Source organism: Caretta caretta, chromosome 4, assembly GCF_965140235.1.
Source record: "Caretta caretta isolate rCarCar2 chromosome 4, rCarCar1.hap1, whole genome shotgun sequence".
In the NCBI taxonomy this organism is placed as follows: domain Eukaryota; kingdom Metazoa; phylum Chordata; order Testudines; family Cheloniidae; genus Caretta; species Caretta caretta.
In genome coordinates, this window is record NC_134209.1 from 13218104 (window position 1) to 13238203 (window position 20100).

Here is a 20100-nt window from a genome sequence, read left to right on the forward strand (position 1 = left end):
ATGTTGGAATCCAAACAGTCCAGAGATCAAGGATCTTTCCTTGAATCCATCTTTTATATCTCCTTTACACAGAAAGCTAGCTGACAGTGTCTGTACTCAAGTGGGCTTTTCCTTTGATAACAATGCATGAGGAATGCACTTAGACTTTCAACCTCTGACCATATACACAATGGCCACTCACTTTGAAATTAGCATTTTCTGTTAAAGTCCTGTAGTCCTTCCTTAGCATTTTACAAGATTTCTTTGATGAGTAATATAGTTACCTGGGTATTTACCATGCTATTACATTATGACAGGAATAGATAAGTGAAAATAATACAAGTAACATTCCACTAGTTTTCATGAAGTTTAAACATCTGAATACACACATATAAACCGAACCATTACTTTGAGCTACACAAGTGAATTGACCTGAATACACTCTAGCATGACCTGGTCAGCTAGTGTCACACAGATAGAAGAGCCTATCATGTTCTGTGACATTATATGATACACATGTGAAACATTTAATAGGGGAAATTGTGCACTAACCAGTCAGGAGAGCATTTGCTAGTATCTAAAATCTGAAAATGCTGCAGCTGTTTGTTTCCCCCCATCCACAATTGGCCCCTTTCTGAACAATGGGCCAAATTTATTACTGTAGTGAGCAGTGTCCCACCCAGAATTGACTGGACACAATATAACTTTTTTCTAAAAATAAGCAAACGTGTCCCAAGGAAGTTGCAAACTATGAATTACATTTTTTAAAAAAGTTTTTCTTTAAGATCAAGAATGTGTATTTTTTACATTAACCAACAGACTAATCACCCGATTCTGTCTCTGCAGTGCTATCTGGCCCAAATCACAGAGCCCATGGGCAAGTTTTCTATTCTCAACTGGAGGAAAAGGTCAAGTTGTGTAAGATTATAATGAACACTATAAATAGATGCTGAGGAAGCAAGAGCCTTTTTCTTACAACTTCCCAAAGTTTCTGAGCAAGAAAATGATAACAATGGAGGAGGTGTCTGCTAACCCAGTAGGTTTGTGAGGTCTCCCCCGGAACTTTCTGTCACAAAGCTCCTATCTTTTTACAATCACTGAAGCTCCCTGTGAATTCCATCTTGCGTATTTCACAGACAGACTGGAGAAAGGTGTGTGTGAGAAAACCACATTTCTCCCCTCTTTAAAGGTGATTTAAACATGTCTCCAGCTTAACTGAGTGACTGGAGTGGCTTTGACTATTTAACTTTGTACCAGCATTTACAAAGCTAGCTGATGACTGGTCAGCTGTGAACGGATATAGAGGTACAGAATATCATAGCGAATAGTAGTGAATGCAGTAGTTCAGATCCCAAACCCACTTCCAGGATAAGGATCATGCTAACACATTAAAAAAAAGCAAAGGCTGAATGTAGGAGATGTCTGACACAATCCTCATGAGCAAAATACTGTAGAATACATGGTGCCCACCCAAAGCCCATGAGACTGGTGGTGATGTGGGCAGACAAAACTGACACACAATTCTTGTTAAGGATTCTATTGCATCTCACTCAGAACAGGGTAGGCAATTCCTATGCTTGCGTTGGCAAGATCATTCATTTTGTCCCCAGAGCTGCTCAAACATCAGCCATGCGATGAAACAGCAGAGAGCTGGGAGATGATCCTGGATATTAGCACACAATTCCTTTACTTCTGAATTTCTGTGTTCAGCTGGAGCAACTGCTTGCTTCGCCCTTTCATGGCAAATCAGATCTGTATCTACTCTATAGATGTTGTATTACAGAAATAAGTGAGAGAGACTACAGGTGATTTACCACCCCACTCTTGTTAGGAGATTTTATTTCATACCCCTCCCAACCACCATTTTAGTCATCGGGCCACAGTTACCCCTGGTGCGACTCCACTGATCTCCAGAAATAACCTGCTGCGTATTTGGCCCATTGTCTCTAAGTATAATCATAAATGTGTCTTCTTTACTAAAATGCAAACCTCAAAGTCTCTTGTGTCATTCCAAGCACTCTCTTTGCCGAGGAGGGGGAAGTAGAAGACAGACAGCAGCACATTGCCTGAACTACTCAGCTGTTGTGAACTGGGAAATCCCAGTTATACTTAACCCAGTTTATCTTACATTTCTCAAGAGTACTATTTTGAAACTCAGGCTATCCCCGCAATAGCTGCAGACATTCCTTCATTAATTCCTCCTTATAGATAACTCCCTTTCTTTAAATATGATCCCAGTTCAGAGTGAAGGAAATCACACTGAATTCTGAGATAAGCTGACGTTCTTCACGTATTGCTACAAGCCAAGTGACACTACTGCGCTACTCGTTTGTGTATAACAGTGTCTGGATATTAACTGATATTTACAGAGTCAGGCTAAAACATTTATTAAATTTTCCAGCATACACCTCAAGGAATGGAAAAATGCGCCTAAAAATGTTTGCATCCACCAGACCACTTCTAACTTCTTTGTATAGGAACAGAAAGCTCATCAACTAACAGCAGCTTGAAATTATCGTAGCATCTGCAGTCCAAATCAGATGCATTTTGCAGATTCCTAGGCTGCTCAGATGGATTGTCTTCAGGTTGAGAATATGGTAGAACATGTCCCGTTTGAGTGTTTTTTAAAAGTTTCATAATTCTGGTCCATCAGATGACATTTTCTTTACAAAAAGTATTACTTCAAGGCAATTAATGGGCTATTGCACATGCACATAGGTGAAAGGAAAGCACGTCCTCTCAGGTCAATACTAGGACTCACAGCACACTGAAAGGTTTCAGAGTAGCAGCCGTGGTATTCTGTATCTGCAAAAAGAAAAGGAGTAGTTGTGGCACCTTAGAGACTAACAAATTTATTTGAGCATAAGCTTTTGTGAGCATCCGATGAGGTGAGCTGTAGCTCACGAAAGCTTATGCTCAAATAAATTTGTTAGTCTCTAAGGTGCCACAAGTCCTCCTTTTCTTTTAGCACACTGAAAGTATTTCAGCTGTTTCCTTGGGACCAGCTCATCAGTCACATTGCAATGGTGGGGCTTTCGTTGTGAGAAGCATGTTTGTATCATGACGTGGAGACCTCTGGGTCACTACATAATGCTGCTGCAGTGCAATACAAGGGGCCATCTGGGGCTTAAAGCCCAGCCTGGAGCGTCATGTGCAGACTTATGACCTCAGTAGGGACTCAGGGTAGTGTCGTTCCTCAGGCAGGCATCATTCCCCCAGGAGCCGTGTAGGAGTGAAGACACTTTGAGAGGATCCAGAATGGGCAGCTCTGCTGGTTGGTCTGCAATAGTGATGGAAATAACCTTGCCCCAGATGGGTCACCTTGGACTTGGTGTGAAGGATGCAGAGCGAGAAGGTTCCTTTGTACCCGGGACAAGCTCCATACGCGATGACACGCTGTATAGTAGCAGCAGCAGCAGCCTTGCTGGTGTGGAACAGTGCAGTTGTAGAAAAGCTCATGCACTGCACCTTCAGAACTGGGGTCTTAGCTCTGTGATAGGCTTCCATAGGGCATTTCAGTACAGGAGCACAGGTGATGGAAGAGGCTTCTTCCTCTGCTCCCTCTCGTGCTCCACTCATATCAAAGAAACTACAGTGTAGTTATGGCCTAGTTTGTAAAGAGCCTGTCAGCCAGAGTCTCGTGTTTCACTGTACAGAGTTGTCAAAGAATTGGTAACTGAGGCTCTGTCTACACTGGCAAGTTTGTGCGCTTTGAGCGCAGTAACTCCTGAGGTGCACACACGGCCAAGCCACTGAGTGCGCAGGAACTGTGCAGATGCAGATCTCTATAAGAACTGCACCGAGGAAAGGCCTAGAGCTTCCTGCACTGGGGCTATAGCGCTGCGGTGCCAGTGTAGACACCCTGGTCGATTGCAGCACTGCGATTGGCCTCCGGGAGGTGTCCCACAATGCCTGTTCTCACCTCTCTAGTTATTGGTTTGAACTCTACTGCCCTGCCCTCAGATGACAACCATCAGCCCCACTCCAGACATTCCTTTGCAAATTTGAAAGTCCCCTTCTTGTTTGCTCGGTGATGCAAGCAGTGGTCTCGGCCCATCTTTCCAGGTGGCCACGCCTGCTCCACGCACCAGGCAATCCCCCACTTGGAGCAATGCTGAGCTGCTGGACCTCACTGGCATTTGCTGAGAGGAGGCTGTGCAGTCCCAGCTGTGCTCCAGCCATAGGAATTATGATACCCATGGACAGATTTCTAGATGCATGACAGAAAGGGGCCATGACTGGGACACACTGCTGTCACGGTTCCTTCCCCAGTCTTAACTCTGGGGTACATGAAAGACCCCCTAAGCTTATTTCTACCAGCTTAGGTTAAAACTTTCCCAAGACACAAAATTTCCCGTATCTGGGATTCAGTATGCTGCCACCACCAAGCGATTTAACAAAGAATCAGGGAAAAGACCACTTGGAGATGTCTTCCCCCAAAATATCCCCCAAGCCTGATACCCCCTTTCCTGGGGAGGCTTGAGAATAAACAAGATGAGCACAGACCAGCCTTGGGTTTTTAGGATACTAAAACCCCAATCAGATTCTCAAAAAACAGAACATTATTAGAAGAACATAAGAAGATAAAAGAAACACTCTGTAAGATTAGAATGGAAGATAATCTCACAGGCAGTCAGACTTAAAACATAGAGAATCCCTCTAGGCAAAACCTTAAGTTACAAAAAGACACAAAAACAGGGATACACATTACCTCCAGCACAGCGAATTTCACAAGCCAAAAACAAAAGCATTTTCTAGCTAGATTACTTACTAACTCTATAGGAGTTGGATTGCTTGCTTTCTTGATCTATCCCCAGCAAAGGCATCACACAGAAGACAGACAAAGCCTTTACCCCCCGCCGCCCTCAGATTTGAAAGTATCTTGTCCCCTTATTGGTCATTTTGGTCAGGTGCCAGCCAGGTTACTTGAGCTTCTTAACCCTTTACAAGTAAGAGGATTTTGCCTCTGGCCAGGAAGGATTTTATAGCACTGTATACAGAAAGGTGGTTACCCTTCCCTTTATATTTATGACAACTGCAGTGCAGGGTCAAAGTGAAGGAGCTGTGGAACATCTCCAACAAGGTGCAGGAGGCAAACCACTGCTCCAATGCTGTGCCCACAAGCTGCCAGTTCTACAAAGAGCTGGATGCAATACTCAGTGGTGACCTCACCTCCACTGCGAAGTCCCCTGTGGCTACTTCGTTGGTTTCATTGCCAGTCGAGAGTGGACCGAGCCAAGAGGAGGGGGGGGTTCAGCTGTTGTGACCTGCACTGGATGTGCCATGTTTGTCTTTCTTCCACAGGACAGAAGCGACTTTCTCTGTACAAAGTGCAAGCTGGTCTCCATATTGGAAGAGAAGATTGAAGGTCAATATAAAAATATTGCTCGGGCATGTAGGAATGAAATCAGGAGGGCCAAATCGCACCTGGAGCTGCAGCTAGCAAGAGATGTCAAGAGTAACAAGAAGGGTTTCTTCAGATAACGACCCTGCGTTGCATACGAGAAATGGAGGATTTTCTGGACAAAAGTCAGGATATGCTTCTACGGGCACAAAGCTGTAAAGATTTAGAGCAGGTTGCACAGCGGAGCCAAGAGGCCAGTGAAGAAGCTTGGCAACATGTGACCTCCAGAAGAAGAAGGGGGAATGTCCAGGTTCCAGCAACGCGGACACAGGTAACTAACTGCTTTCATGTTCTCTCCACAGGTACCATTGCGGAGAGTGGACCAGATGATACATCTGGGGGAGAAAGCAGAAGGAGACTCCGCTGGTTGGAAGGCATGAGATGCACTGTCCTGAGATGGGGGGTTCCATGACCACCACTCCCAAGAGAAGGAGGCAGGTGGTGGTGGTCGGGGACTCTCTCCTCCGGGGGACTGAGTCATCTATCTGCCGCCCTGACCGGGAAAACCGAGAAGTCTGCTGCTTGCCGGGGGCTAAGAGTCGCGATGTGACGGAGAGACTGCCGAGACTCATCAAGCCCTTGGATCGCTACACCTTCCTGCTTCCCCACGTGGGCACCAATGATACTGCCAAGAATGACCTTGAGCGGATCACTGCGGACTACGTGGCTCTGGGAAGGGGGATAAAGGAGTTTGAGGAGCAAGTAGTGTTCTCGTCCATCCTCCCCGTGCAAGGAAAAGGCCTAGGTAGGGACAGTCGAATCGTGGAAGTCAACGAATGGCTACGCAGGTGGTGTCGGAGAGAAGGCTTTGGATTCTTTGACCATGGGATGGTGTTCCATGAAGGAGGAGTGCTCGGCAGAGACGGGCTCCACCTTACGAAGAGAGGGAAGAGCATCTTTGCGAGCAGGCTGGCTAACCTAGTGAGGAGGGCTTTAAACTAGGTTCACTGGGGGAAGGAGACCAAAGCCCTGAGGTAAGTGGGAAAGTGGGATACCGGGAGGAGGCACAGGCAGGAATGTCTGTGAGGGGAGGGCTCCTGCCTCATACTGAGAATGAGGGGCGATCAGCAGGTTATCTCAAGCGCTTATATACGAATGCACAAAGCCTTGGAAACAAGCAGGGAGAACTGGAGGTCCTGGTGATGTCAAGGAACTATGACGTGATTGGAATAACAGAGACTTGGTGGGATAACTCACATGACTGGAGTACTGTCATGGATGGTTATAAACTGTTCAGGAAGGACAGGCAGGGCAGAAAAGGTGGGGGAGTAGCACTGTATGTGAGGGAGCAGTATGACTGCTCAGAGCTCCGGTACGAAACTGGAGAAAAACGTGAGTGTCTCTGGATTAAGTTTAGAAGTGTGAGCAACAAGAGTGATGTAGTGGTGGGAGTCTGCTATAGACCACCAGACCAGTGGGATGAGGTGGATGAGGCTTTCTTCCGGGAACTCGCAGAAGCTACTAGATCGCACGCCCTGGTTCTCATGGGTGACTTTAATTTTCCTGATATCTGCTGGGAGAGCAATACAGCGGTGCATAGACAATCCAGGAAGTTTTTGGAAAGCGTAGGGGACAATTTCCCGGTGCAAGTGCTGGAGGAGCCAACTGGGGGGGAGCTTTTCTTGACCTGCTGCTCACAAACCGGGAAGAATTAGTGGGGGAAGCAAAAGTGGATGGGAATCTGGGAGGCAGTGACCATGAGTTGGTTGAGTTCAGGATCCTGACACAGGGAAGAAAGGTAAGCAGCAGGATACGGACCCTGGACTTCAAGAAAGCAGACATTGACTCCCTCAGGGAACAGATGAGTAGGATACCCTGGGGGAATAACATGAAGGGGAAAGGAGTCCAGGAGAGCTGGCTGTATTTCAAGGAATCCCTGTTGAGGTTACAGGGACAAACCATCCCGATGTGTCGAAAGAATAGTAAATATGGCAGGCGACCAGCCTGGCTTAATGGTGAAATCCTAGTGGATCTTAAACATAAAAAAGAAGCTTACAAAAAGTGGAAGGTTGGACATATGACCAGGGAAGAGTATAAAAATATTGCTCGGGCATGTAGGAATGAAATCAGGAGGGCCAAATCGCACCTGGAGCTGCAGCTAGCAAGAGATGTCAAGAGTAACAAGAAGGGTTTCTTCAGGTATGTTGGCAACAAGAAGAAAACCAAGGGAAGTGTGGGCCCCTTAATGAATGAGGGAGGCAAGCTAGTGACAGAGGATGTGGAAAAAGCTAATGTACTCAATGCTTTTTTTGCCTCTGTCTTCACGAACAAGGTCAGCTCCTAGACTGCTGCGCTGGGCATCACAACATGGGGAGTAGATGGCCAGCCCTCTGTGGAGAAAGAAGTGTTTCGGGACTATTTAGAAAAGCTGGACGTGCACAAGTCCATGGGGCCGGATGAGTTGCATTCAAGAGTGCTAAAGGAATTGGCGGCTGTGATTGCAGAGCCATTGGCCATTTAATTAGGGATTGGTCCTGCTTTGAGCAGGGGATTGGACTAGATGACCTCCTGAGGTCCCTTCCAACCCTGATATTCTATGATTCTATGAGGCAATCATGGATGAAGAGTGGGAGGGGGAACCAGAGGCAGAGGATGACTCGGAGGCCAGAGATAGAATCATAGAATATAAGGGTTGGAAGGGACCCCAGAAGGTCATCTAGTCCAACCCCCTGCTCGAAGCAGGACCAATTCCCAGTTAAATCGTCCCAGCCAGGGCTTTGTCAAGCCTGACCTTAAAAACCTCTAAGGAAGGAGATTCTACCACCTCCCTAGGTAACGCATTCCAGTGTTTCACCACCCTCTTAGTGAAAAAGTTTTTCCTAATATCCAATCTAAACCTCCCCCACTGCAACTTGAGACCATTACTCCTCGTTCTGTCATCTGCTACCATTGAGAACAGTTTAGAGCCATCCTCTTTGGAACCCCCTTTCAGGTAGTTGAAAGCAGCTATCAAATCCCCCCTCATTCTTCTCTTCTGCAGACTAAACAATCCCAGCTCCCTCAGCCTCTCCTCATAAGTCATGTGTTCCAGACCCCTAATCATTTTTGTTGCCCTTCGCTGGACTCTCTCCAATTTATCCACATCCTTCTTGAAGTGTGGGTCCCAAAACTGGACACAGTACTCCAGATGAGGCCTCACCAATGTCGAACATTACAGTCATACATGCAGTCAGGAGCTCTTTTCTACCCCGGAGGAGCCTAGCCAGTCAGAGCAGTCAGATTTTGGCAAAGCACAAACAGGAGAGGAGGCCCCTGGTAAGTGGATCTGGTTTTGGGAACTGCTGAAGTGAGTTGTTGGGGGCAGGAGAGTGGCAGAAAGCAGGCTTGTCTCCCACCTTATGCCTAGTTTGTGTGGAACTGTGCCTAGTTGGAACAGCTGTTGATACACTCCCTCACTTCACTTTAATCTCCCTCAGAGATCTCCAGGAAACTCTCGTGGAGATACTGGGCAATCCACTGCCACAGGTTTCTCGGCAGAGCTGCTTTGTTTCTTGCCCCATTAATGGTAACTTTCCCATGCCACTGTGCATCACAGGGTGTGGGTCGGGACCATAGCTGCACATCCTAGCCACATAGGGGCCGGGGGGGAGCCGCAAGCTTGGAGAAGACCCTCCCTTGATTCCCTGCTCACCCTCAGCAGTGAGATATCTTCCATAATGATCACCTCCTGTGGAAAGTGTGGGGACAGGAATGATGATCAGACCCCCCCCGCCATAGTGCTGGCTCTCCCCAAGTGCCCAAGAGCCACGTGCCCAGGGTACATCAGGGTCTGGGACAATGAATTACCCTGCCCCTGCGGCTACTCACCATTTTGGGGGTCTTGTGGCTTCTGTGTACTTGCCTGGGGTCAGCCAGGTAGTGTCAGGTGTGTGAGTACTGGCTGTGTTTTAAAGCACTGAAACAGTGTTGTCTGTGTTGCAAACAATACTGCTTCCATAAAATGCTGCATTTAAACTTCACAGAGATGCCTCGGGAGCACAGCTTCCCTCTTTCGTGTCAGCGGCAGAATGGTTGCAAAGAATTAGAAAGCGTCCAAGGAGAACTTTATGTGTGAGGTTATGATGCACTCCACTGCCGAGAAAAAGGAATTGAAGGAGTGGCAGGACAGCGAGAAGAGGGAACAAAAGGAGAATGTGGCACACCATAAAGAAGCCATGGAGCAGCTCTTAACAGTTATGGAGCAGCTCTTAACAGTTATGGAGCGCGAAGCGGACATGCTCCAGGCAATACTAGCTCTTTAAACCGAGCAGCTCTGCACCCGCCCTCTCCTGCAGCTACTGTCGCAAAACTCTTTCCCATGCGGCCCTCCACACCGCCAACACACTCTTATCAACCTCTCTACCCGCAGCATTCCACTCCTCCCTACTCACAGTCCAGCACTGTTGATTCTCACTACCCACTGCACTCAACACCCATCCATCTGCAGTTTGGCCCTGCTGAAGTACAGCACCCACTTCATCGTACTCCAAAGGAGAAGGTTGGGTATGATCCCTGGACATACACAAATCTGTAGCCGTCCCGGGACTCCTCCTCCTCTTGATACCTTCCCTTCCCCCATTCCTTCCATTCCCACACCCCCCTCTCTGCTGATGAATTTTTTCATTTGACTCTCTCCTCTGGTTGTTTTTCAATAAAAGAATTGTGTTGGTTTGAAAACAATCTTTATTCTATTAAGTGAAAGCAAAAAGAGCATTGCAAAGCAACATACAATTATGTTAAGGCCCCTTCTTGCATCATGTGCACCAATCACCTCCTAGCATTACAAGCACTGCAATCCTGAGCATAGCAACAAATATTAGTGGTTTTCAGCTTCAAATTGCTGCCTCAAAACATCCCTGATCCTGATGGCCCTACGCTGGGCCCCTCTAATAGTCCTGGTCTCCGGCTGTTCAAACTCAGCCTCCAGGCACTGATCCTCTGCGGTCCAGCCCTGAGTTAAGCTTTCCCCCGTCCCTTCGCAAATATTATGGAGCGTACAGCATGCAGCCATAAGCATAGGAATATTGTCATCGGCCATGTCCAGCTTCCCATACAGGCATCACCAGCGGCCTTTTAAACTGCCAAATGCATACTCCACAGTCATTCTGTACTTGCTCAGCCTGTTGTTGAACTGCTCCTTGCTGCTGTCAAGTTGTCCCTGTTAGGGGGCACTTCACCCACTTACTTCCCTGGTCCTTCTCGCATGAACAGAGAGCAACAATACCCGAAGTCCAAAGGTGCAAACAATTCAATGTTTATTGGGGTGAACTTCCAGCAAGCATGATTCCAGTTTCCTTCCTTAGTATCCTCCTTCCCAGCTCTGACACCACAGAGCCTTACACCTGTGTCCCTGTTCCCATTCCTACCCTTAGCCAAACATGATTCCAATTTCCTTACTCCCATTCCCTGTTACCATTTCCCCCTTTAGCAAAACATGATTCCAATTTTCTTATCCCCATTCCCTGTTCCCATCTCCCCCACCCACCCACACCCACTCACTTCCTCATTGACTACAGATTATATAGTAAAACTTGAGTTCTGCTTAGCTATACCTTAACCAATCATTTTCCTGAAATTTAACTAACCAATCCTAACATATTGTAACATGATTATGTAACCAGTTATATCCCACCACCTTAATTAGTTTACACCTAGCAAAATTAATTATACAGCAGACAGGAACAATCACAGAACCAGAGAGATTATACAGACAAACAATAGCAAAGTGGGAACTATAATGACAAAACAATACAGAAGTGAGGATTTCACATCCCAGCTATTGATAAGTGAGTTCTTGCCAGACAGGATGCTATCAAACTAAGTTTCCTTTTGACACATTCTCTGGAGGTGATAGGAATACAATCCTGTCCTGATAGTGCCTAACAGCCCAATAGCACCTTATTTCAATGTGACTAGTTTGGAATGTGAGGATGTGACTGTTCGCTTCCTAGCTTATGGCTGCCTCTGCTGCTTAGCCAAAGGCCTGAGCCTAAGAACAGGGCCTCAGACTGTCACAGTAAGAGAAGGCCCTTACACCAGCAGATAGTGATTTTGATTCTTTGATTTTTGATTCTGGCTAGATTGTCGGGCTCAACAGGTAGTGATCAATGGCTCCATGTCTAGTTGGCAGCTGGTATCAAGTGGAGTGCCCCAAGGGTCGGTCCTGGGGCCGGTTTTGTTCAATATCTTCATAAATGATCTGGAGGATGGTGTGGATTGCACTCTCAGCAAATTTGCGGATGATACTAAACTGGGAGGAGTGGTAGATACCCTGGAGGGGAGGGATAGGATACAGAAGGACCTAGACAAATTGGAGGATTGGGCCAAAAGAAATCTGATGAGGTTCAATAAGGATAAGTGCAGGGTCCTGCACTTAGGATGGAAGAATCCAATGCACCGCTACAGACTAGGGACCGAATGGCTAGGCAGCAGTTCTGCGGAAAAGGACCTAGGGGTGACAGTGGACGAGAAGCTGGATATGAGTCAGCAGTGTGCCCTTGTTGCCAAGAAGGCCAATGGCATTTTGGGATGTATAAGTAGGGGCATAGCGAGCAGATCGAGGGACGTGATCGTTCCCCTCTATTCGACATTGGTGAGGCCTCATCTGGAGTACTGTGTCCAGTTTTGGGCCCCACACTACAAGAAGGATGTGGATAAATTGGAGAGAGTCCAGCGAAGGGCAACAAAAATGATTAGGGGTCTGGAACACATGAGTTATGAGGAGAGGCTGAGGGAGCTGGGATTGTTTAGCCTGCAGAAGAGAAGAATGAGGGGGGATTTGATAGCTGCTTTCAACTACCTGAAAGGGGGTTCCAAAGAGGATGGCTCTAGACTGTTCTCAATGGTAGCAGATGACAGAACGAGGAGTAATGGTCTCAAGTTGCAGTGGGGGAGGTTTAGATTGGATATTAGGAAAAACTTTTTCACTAAGAGGGTGGTGAAACACTGGAATGCGTTACCTAGGGAGGTGGTAGAATCTCCTTCCTTAGAGGTTTTTAAGGTCAGGCTTGACAAAGCCCTGGCTGGGATGATTTAACTGGGAATTGGTCCTGCTTCGAGCAGGGGGTTGGACTAGATGACCTTCTGGGGTCCCTTCCAACCCTGAGATTCTATGATTCTATGATTCTATGATTCTTTCTTTTATACCTCTAGAACTAGCCAAGTGATAAGAATACATCTAAATTCTTAAAGTACAGGCCTTTGCAGACAGGCCTGAATATCTATATCCTAACAGTCCCGTGTATGGCTTTATGAGCCACGACATTAAGGGGTAAGTAGGGTTACCCAGGATCACAATGGACATTTCGATTTTCCCTACGGTGATCTTCTGGTCCGGGAAGAAAGACCCTGCTTGCAGCTTCTTGAACAGACCAGTGTTCTGAAAGATGCATGCGTCGTGCAAATTTCCGGACCAGCCTGCGTTAATGTCTGTGACAGGCCCATAGTGATCCACAAGCACCTGGAGAACCATTGAGAAATACCCCTTGCAATTAATGTACTCAGTGGCCAGGTGGTCTGGTGCCAGAATTGGAATGTGCGTGCCATCTATCACCCCTCCTCAGTTAGGGAAGCCCATTTGTGCAAAGCCATCCACAATCTCATGCATGTTGCCCAGAGTCACGGTCTTTCGGAGCAGGATGCGATTAATGGCCCTGCAAACTTGCATTGACTCATTAGACTAACCTCACACTTGGTAAGGCAATTCACATCTTTTCATGTATTTATACCTGCTCCTGTATTTTCCACTCCATGCATCTGATGAAGTGGGTTCTAGCCCATGAACGCTTATGCCCAAATAAATTTGTTAGTCTCTAAGGTGCCACAAGGACTCCTTGTTGTTTTTGCTGATACAGACTAACATAGCTACCACTCTGAAACGACTCCAACGGTCGACTTTCCCACTCTGAACTGGTTGGTGACCAATCAGTGGCAGTCTGGAGTCACCAGCTTCCACAGTGAAATCGCCACGCACTTCTCCAGTGACAGGGCAGCTCTCATTCTTATGTCCTTGCACCACAGAGCTGGTGTGAGCTCATCACACATTCCCATGAATGGGCTTTCCTCATGCAAAAGTTCTGCAGCCACTGCTCGTCATCCCAGACATGCATCACGATGTGACCCCACCACTCAGTGCTTGTTTCCAGAGCCCAGAAGTGGCGTTCCACTGTGGTCAGCACCTCTGTGAGTGCAACAAGCATTCTCATGTCATAGCTACTATGTGTGGCGAGATCAATGTTGCACTCCTCTTGCCTTTGTAGTTTAAGGAATAACTACGCTGCCACTCGTGATGTGTTGGTCAGTGTGAACAGCATTCTTGTCAACAGTTCGGGATCCATTTCTGCAGCCCTAAAGAGGCAGGTCGCACAGTACACAAACCATTGAAAGATGTCGCCAAATGCGGACGGAAGCACAGGGATTGCTGGGATGCGAAGCAATGCATCACAGGGCATTGGGACAGGACCCAGGATGCTCCGTGACCCCTTCCGCCTTCCTACTAAGTCTTAGTGGCAAAAGAGAAAGAGGTGCTCTTTAGTGCCACAAGAGGTGCTCCGAATAGTGCCAGAAGTGTGAACACACAACTGTGGTTTTCCTTTGGCGCTCTCTGAGCGGCGCTGTAACTGCCGGCGCTGTAACTTTGCCAGCGTAGTCATACCCTAAGTTCTGACTGCAGACGGCCACATTTTCAAAAGCAAATAGTGACTTTGGGTGTCTCTGTTTTTTCTTTTGTGTCTCATGTTGGACACCCAAATGATGGTGCATCCAAAATCACTAGTTGCTTTTGACAATTTCAGCCACTCTTTATTTCTGCTGATGAAGTGCAAACAAGACAGGAGATCGTGGGTTCAACTCCCAGTGGTGCCTTAGTGTATACTTTGGGGGAGGGGGGAGAGGGGTAGCTCAGTTGTTTGAGCATTGGCCTGCTAAATCCAGGGTTGTGAGTTCAATGCTTGAGGGGGCCATTTAGGGATATGGGGCAAAAATCTGTTGGATGATTTAATTGGGAATTGGTCCTGCTTTAAGCAGGGTGTTGGACTAGATGATCTCCTGATTAATATCAGGGTTGGAAGGGACCTCAGGAGATCATCTAGTCCAACCCACTGATCAAAGCAGGACCTATCCCCAATTTTTGCCCCAGATCCCTAAGTGGCCTCCTCAAGGATTGAACTCACAATCCTGGGTTTAGCAGGCCAATGCTCAAACCACTGAGCTATCCCCCACAGAGAGGAAAAAGAAGGAAAAACAAACAAACAAACTAAATGGCCCCCTCAAGGATTGAACTTGATGCAGCTTGACATTCAGAGCCAGATTGTTGGTACTGGACCCCCAAGGCCCTGCCCCCTTCTCCACCTCTTTCCCCTAAGTCCCCACCCTCATTGCTTACTCCTCTCCCTCCCTCCCTCCCCCAGCAGAAATTGCACTAAAAAGCACAGGATTGGGAGACAGAAGATCTGTATTCTACTCCCAGCACTGACACAGACTGCCAGAGTGACCTTCAACCTCTCTGCATTTGGTTCCCCCAGTTATTAAACGGCAGATAATGCACCGATTTGTGTTATTTCATGGGGGTGCAGGCATATGCCATTAAATGTTTGTAGAGCAGTTTGAAAGGAACTCTAAAAGTGCAAAGCATTATTATTGACGTATTATTTCCTTCCTGCCCTGCCACTCCTGATAGAATGGTCTCTGAATGAAAGAAGAGTGATTTGTGTTGCTTTAGTTCATTCACCTTGAGAAAGGATTACATGTTCAGAATGTTGCCTGGTTGCATTTACTGTGTTATTGGGAGAATATATTACAGATTTTTTAATTAAGATGTGGGGCATAGTAGGCCACGTTTTAAACTTATGAGATATGGTATCAAGAGCCCTTTCATGTATTGTCTTTCTGAGATCGCATCTGGGCTTTTTTCTTTGTTAATATGTCTCTCCATTTAATAAAAAAGCCAACAGAGCAAGGGACAGCATAAGATGTCCTATTACTTTCTTGAACCCTCAAGGAAACAGCTGCTATGGGCTCCCTTGATGACAAAGACACTGATTCTGCAATGGATATTTGCTTCCCGCCCATCTTGTCAGGGGGGATCAGTGGAGTGACCTCAGTGCAGCTTTGGTCTGGGAACAAATGGCATACAATAGGCTTCACACACGCACAGCCTAGCAATTGGAGACTATCGAGGGCTAAGGTTAGGACAGAGGTCCGAGGAAGTGTAAGTTAGACTCCTTCATGCTCACCGAGACCCTGACAGCGTCCTCTTGCACAAACTCCCCCTTGCTGCTTTGACATACCCCTGGGACATTGGAATTAGCCCCTGTGCTGTGCGTGGTGGAGTGGTATCGGCTACTGCCAGGGTGCCGTGACATCCAGGCTCCAGAGGCTGGTGGACGGTGTGGGTAGCCCTGCTTTTCCCTCCACCCCATTGGGTTACCTTGGGCTGCTTTGCAAGGTTTGGGCTGCTTTGCAGTTAGGGTTGCCACCTTTCTAATTGTTGGTACTGGACCTCCGAGGCCCTACCCCCTTCTCCACCTCTTTCCCGTAAGCCCCACCCTAATTGATTGCTCCTCTCCTTCCCTCCCTCCGCCCATCACTCGCTCATCTCCACCTCCCCCCACCCCGCTAGGCTTCCTCCGCTCCGGGGCTGGGACCAGAGCTGCTGCAGCCTGAAAGGAGCCTGTCTGCAGGTAGGAGGTGGTTAATGACCCAGCGCCCCTCCTCCCCACCCCGTGGTAACCGGGCTTTTTGTGTCTGATCAGTACATCCCCCTTTTGACTGGACTTTCTGGTAGAAAATGGGGTACCTGACAACCCTAAATGGTACCTGGACACAGAAGGCACAAACCGCAGTGTCTGGGTAAAACCTGGATGGGTTGCAACCCTATTTGCAGTCCCCTGTCTTTGAAATGGCCTTTGCAGGCTGACTGGCCTTGGTTGTTCTGTGCCTCGGCCCTGACAGGAGGATGAGTGAGGTTGTTGGTGACACTGGGCACTACTCTAGGTAACTCGGGAGGGTGGAAGACCACGAGTGTCGATGAAGCCCCCTTGCTCTAGGCCCAGGCAAACTGAAGCCCCTTCGCTCCTTGAACTTTCTGTGACCCTGAACAACTCTGAGGAAGCTAGCACACAAACAGACAGGTTTGCACACGGCTCGCTAGCCAAGGCCCGCTTCGGCCTGGGAAACGTATAGATAAGGCAGAAATGTTTAGCAAAAACCAGTAATAAATAGACCCAAATAAGGCAAGGCTCGGGCAATGCTACTGAGGAAAAACATAACTGGCTGCTTTAGCTGATTGGCTACGGTATTGTACGGGGCAACAGGTAATTGGTTGCAAAGGTATAAAATGTATACTGGAATCTGCATGCGGGGCTGCAGGATTTGAGACAGTTCAGTCTCCCTGTGCCCTATTTGAAGCTTCAAATAAATCTCTCTGCTTCTCCACCCCGTTGTGGTCATTGGTGCGATGCATACTGGGCAACGAACCCAACTGTTGCTTGCCTCGGGCTCTGTGCCGGCAACAAGGTGGCTGAGCTTCCAGCTCCGGCTGTGGCTAGCCCTGGTGGTGAGAGGGAAATACACAGTCACAGGCCACACTTGCACTACTAGGTGCAGGTTATACTGAGTCAGGGCCAGTCTGCAGACAATGGCACCCAGAGCCGGCCCTGGGTCTGTTCAAATTGTGCAGCAACACGTCACCCCCCAGAACCAGACTCGGGACTGGAGAGGCTGCCAGGATGACAGCGAATGGAGATGGGACAGCCTCCCCTGTGCAGTGCACTCAGCTCCAGCACGGAGTGACTGGGGGATCCCAGAGGCTTGGCCTGGGGAGAGAACACTGGGGAGCAGGAGCTGGGGATGTGGCAGGTGGAGCAGGGGCTGAGTGTGTCTAGGGGGCACCAGGGATCAGGGGCTGCTGTGCAGTAGAGGGCAAGGGAGCAGGAGCTATGGGGCAGAGGTTGCATAGGAGCTGGGTGGGAGGATAGCAGAGCTGGGTGGGGAGTAGGGGATTGTGTTTGCATGGGAGCTGTAAGCCTATTTTAGGCAGCTGCTGCACACATCAGGACAGTCCTGCAAGCAACTGTCATCGACTATGGCTAAGGAGGTGGTTTCATCAGGAAGGTCATGGATTCCGGGACTTTAACAGACATCTGTGACTTCTTCAGCTTCAGCCGCCCCTGCAGCAGCCAGGGCTGGGTCAGTGGCCTGGGCTGGGGCTGGAGCAGCCCCCAGGGCTGGTCGCTGGGCTAGTGGCTGAGGATGGAGCAGCCCACGGGGCTGGAACAGTGTCTGAGTCAGCCCCCAGGGCTGGAGCAGCAGCTGGGTTGAGCATCGGCAATCAGCCCTTGCCTAAGGAGCAGTGGCAGGGCTGGAGCAACAGCTGGCAGTCAGCCCCGAGCGGGGCTTGGACTGTTAGTCTCGGATATTTTTAGTAAAAGTCGGGGCCAGGTCCTGGGCACCCATGGATTTTTGTCTATTACCCATGACCTGTTCGGGACTTTTACTGAAAGTACCAGTGACAAAAGCTTCAACTGAACTATGGCTGAGACTCAGCAGTTATACCAAGGAACAAGAGTTCTTATAATATTGATGTATGATCATCAATTCTTTAGTGCCTGACATCTTTATCACACTTCCAAAATATCTCCAAAGAGAAAGGATGCACTTGTCTGTAAGGCACTTTCAGGAGCGTAGTCCCTGCTGTTTGAATGGATTGGTCAAAAAGGACCAGTTTAGAATATCAATAGCAATTATTTAGTTATAGTTCAAACAGACAGCCGGTGCTGGGGGTGCCAGAGCCCCGTCCCCATCCCTGCACCGGGTGCCCCTCCGATCCCCCCTGTAGACAGCAGGTGCTGTGGGGGAGCAGAGCCAATTTGCTTGGACTTATTAAAGGAGGCCAGTCACATAGTATTAGTTAAAATCTAAAATATGGTTACTTGATGTCTCACTACAGAGTGTAGACGAAACAAAAAGACTTATAATTATTTATGTAGAAGTACAGAAGGGAAAATGCAATCTTTGAAATGAAATCTCAACATTCCTTCTTCTTATCCTGTTCACCATGGAGTAAGGAAGAGTCCTTTTCACAGGCTGGTGTGAGCATTGGTGGCAGAATCTTTGTGTCTTCAGTCAACTCTTGACCCTGTGACTGGGGCAATGGGGAGACTCTTCATCGCACTGGGGTCCAGCTAGCTGGGGGAACTCTTCTTTGTCCTGTGACCATGGACAAGAGGCGAGGCTGCCTGCAAGGGCATAGCAAATTCTGAGGTTCCATATGGGGACCTCAGTTTTAAATACCCTGATTTCAGGGCTCCTGGCAGGGGGCCCCTCTGATTTCTGATTTGCCAAATGGCTCTCAGCTCTCTGATTCTCTGTTGCTTCCATTGATATCCAATAGATGGCACCAACGTGTAACAAATTTCTTCAATGTTTCTTGACTTACTTAGTTGGAGTGTTTGTTTCATTTCTTGGATTCAGAGTAGCAGCCATGTTAGTCTGTATTCACAAAAAGAAAAGGAGTACTTGTGGCACCTTAGAGACTAAGAAATTTATTTGAGCATTAGCTTTCGTGAGCTACAGCTCACTTCATCGGATGCATTCAGTGGAAAATACAGTGGGGAGATTTATATACACAGAGAACATAAAACAATAGATGTTACCATACACACTGTAACCAGAGTGATCACTTAAGGTGAGCTATTACCAGCAGGAGACCGGGGGCGGGGGGGGGGCAGGGGGGACCTTTTGTAGTGATTATCAAGGTGGGCCATTTCCAGCAGTTGACAAGAATGTCTGAGGAACAGTGGGGGCTGGGGGTTGGGATAAACATGGGGAAATAGTTTTACTTTGTGTAATGACCCATCCACTCCCGGTCTCTATTCAAGCCTAAGTTAACAGTATCCAGTTTGCAAATTAATTCCAATTCAGCAGTCTCTCCTTGGAGTCTGTTTTTGAAGTATTTTTGTAGAAGTATTGCCACTTTTAGGTCTGTAATCGAGTGACCAGAGAGATTGAAGTGTTCTCCGACTGGTTTTTGAATGTTATAATTCTTGACGTCTGATTTGTGTCCACTTATTCTTTTACGTAGAGACTGTCCAGTTTGGCTAATGTACATGGCAGAGGGGCATTGCTGGCACATGATGGCATTTATCACATTGGTAGATGTGCAGGTGAACTAGCCTCTGATATTGTGGCTGATGTGATTAGGCCCTATGAGGGTGTCCCCTGAATAGATATGTGGACACATTTGGCAACAGGCTTTGCTGGAAGGATAGGTTCCTGGGTTAGTGTTTTTGTTGTGTGATGTGTGGTTGCTGGTTAGTATTTGCTTCAGGTTGGGGGTCTGTCTGTAAGCAAGGACTGGCCTGTCTCCCAAGATCTGTGAGAGTGATGGGTCGTCCTTCAGGATAGGTTGTAGATCCTTGATGATGCATTGGAGAGGTTTTAGTTGGGGACTGAAGGTGATGGCTAGTGGCGTTCTGTTATTTTCTTTGTTGGGCCTGTCCTGTAGTAGGTAACTTCTGGGTACTCTTCTGGCTCTGTCAATCTGTTTCTTCACTTCAGCAGGTGGGTATTGTAGTTGTAAGAATGCTTGATGGAGATCTTGTAGGTGTTTGTCTCTGTCTGAGGGGTTGGAGCAAATGCGGTTGTATCATAGAGCTTGGCTGTAGACAATGGACTGTGTGGTGTGGTCTGGATGAAAGCTGGAGGCATGTAGGTAGGCATAGCGGTCAGTAGGTTTCTGG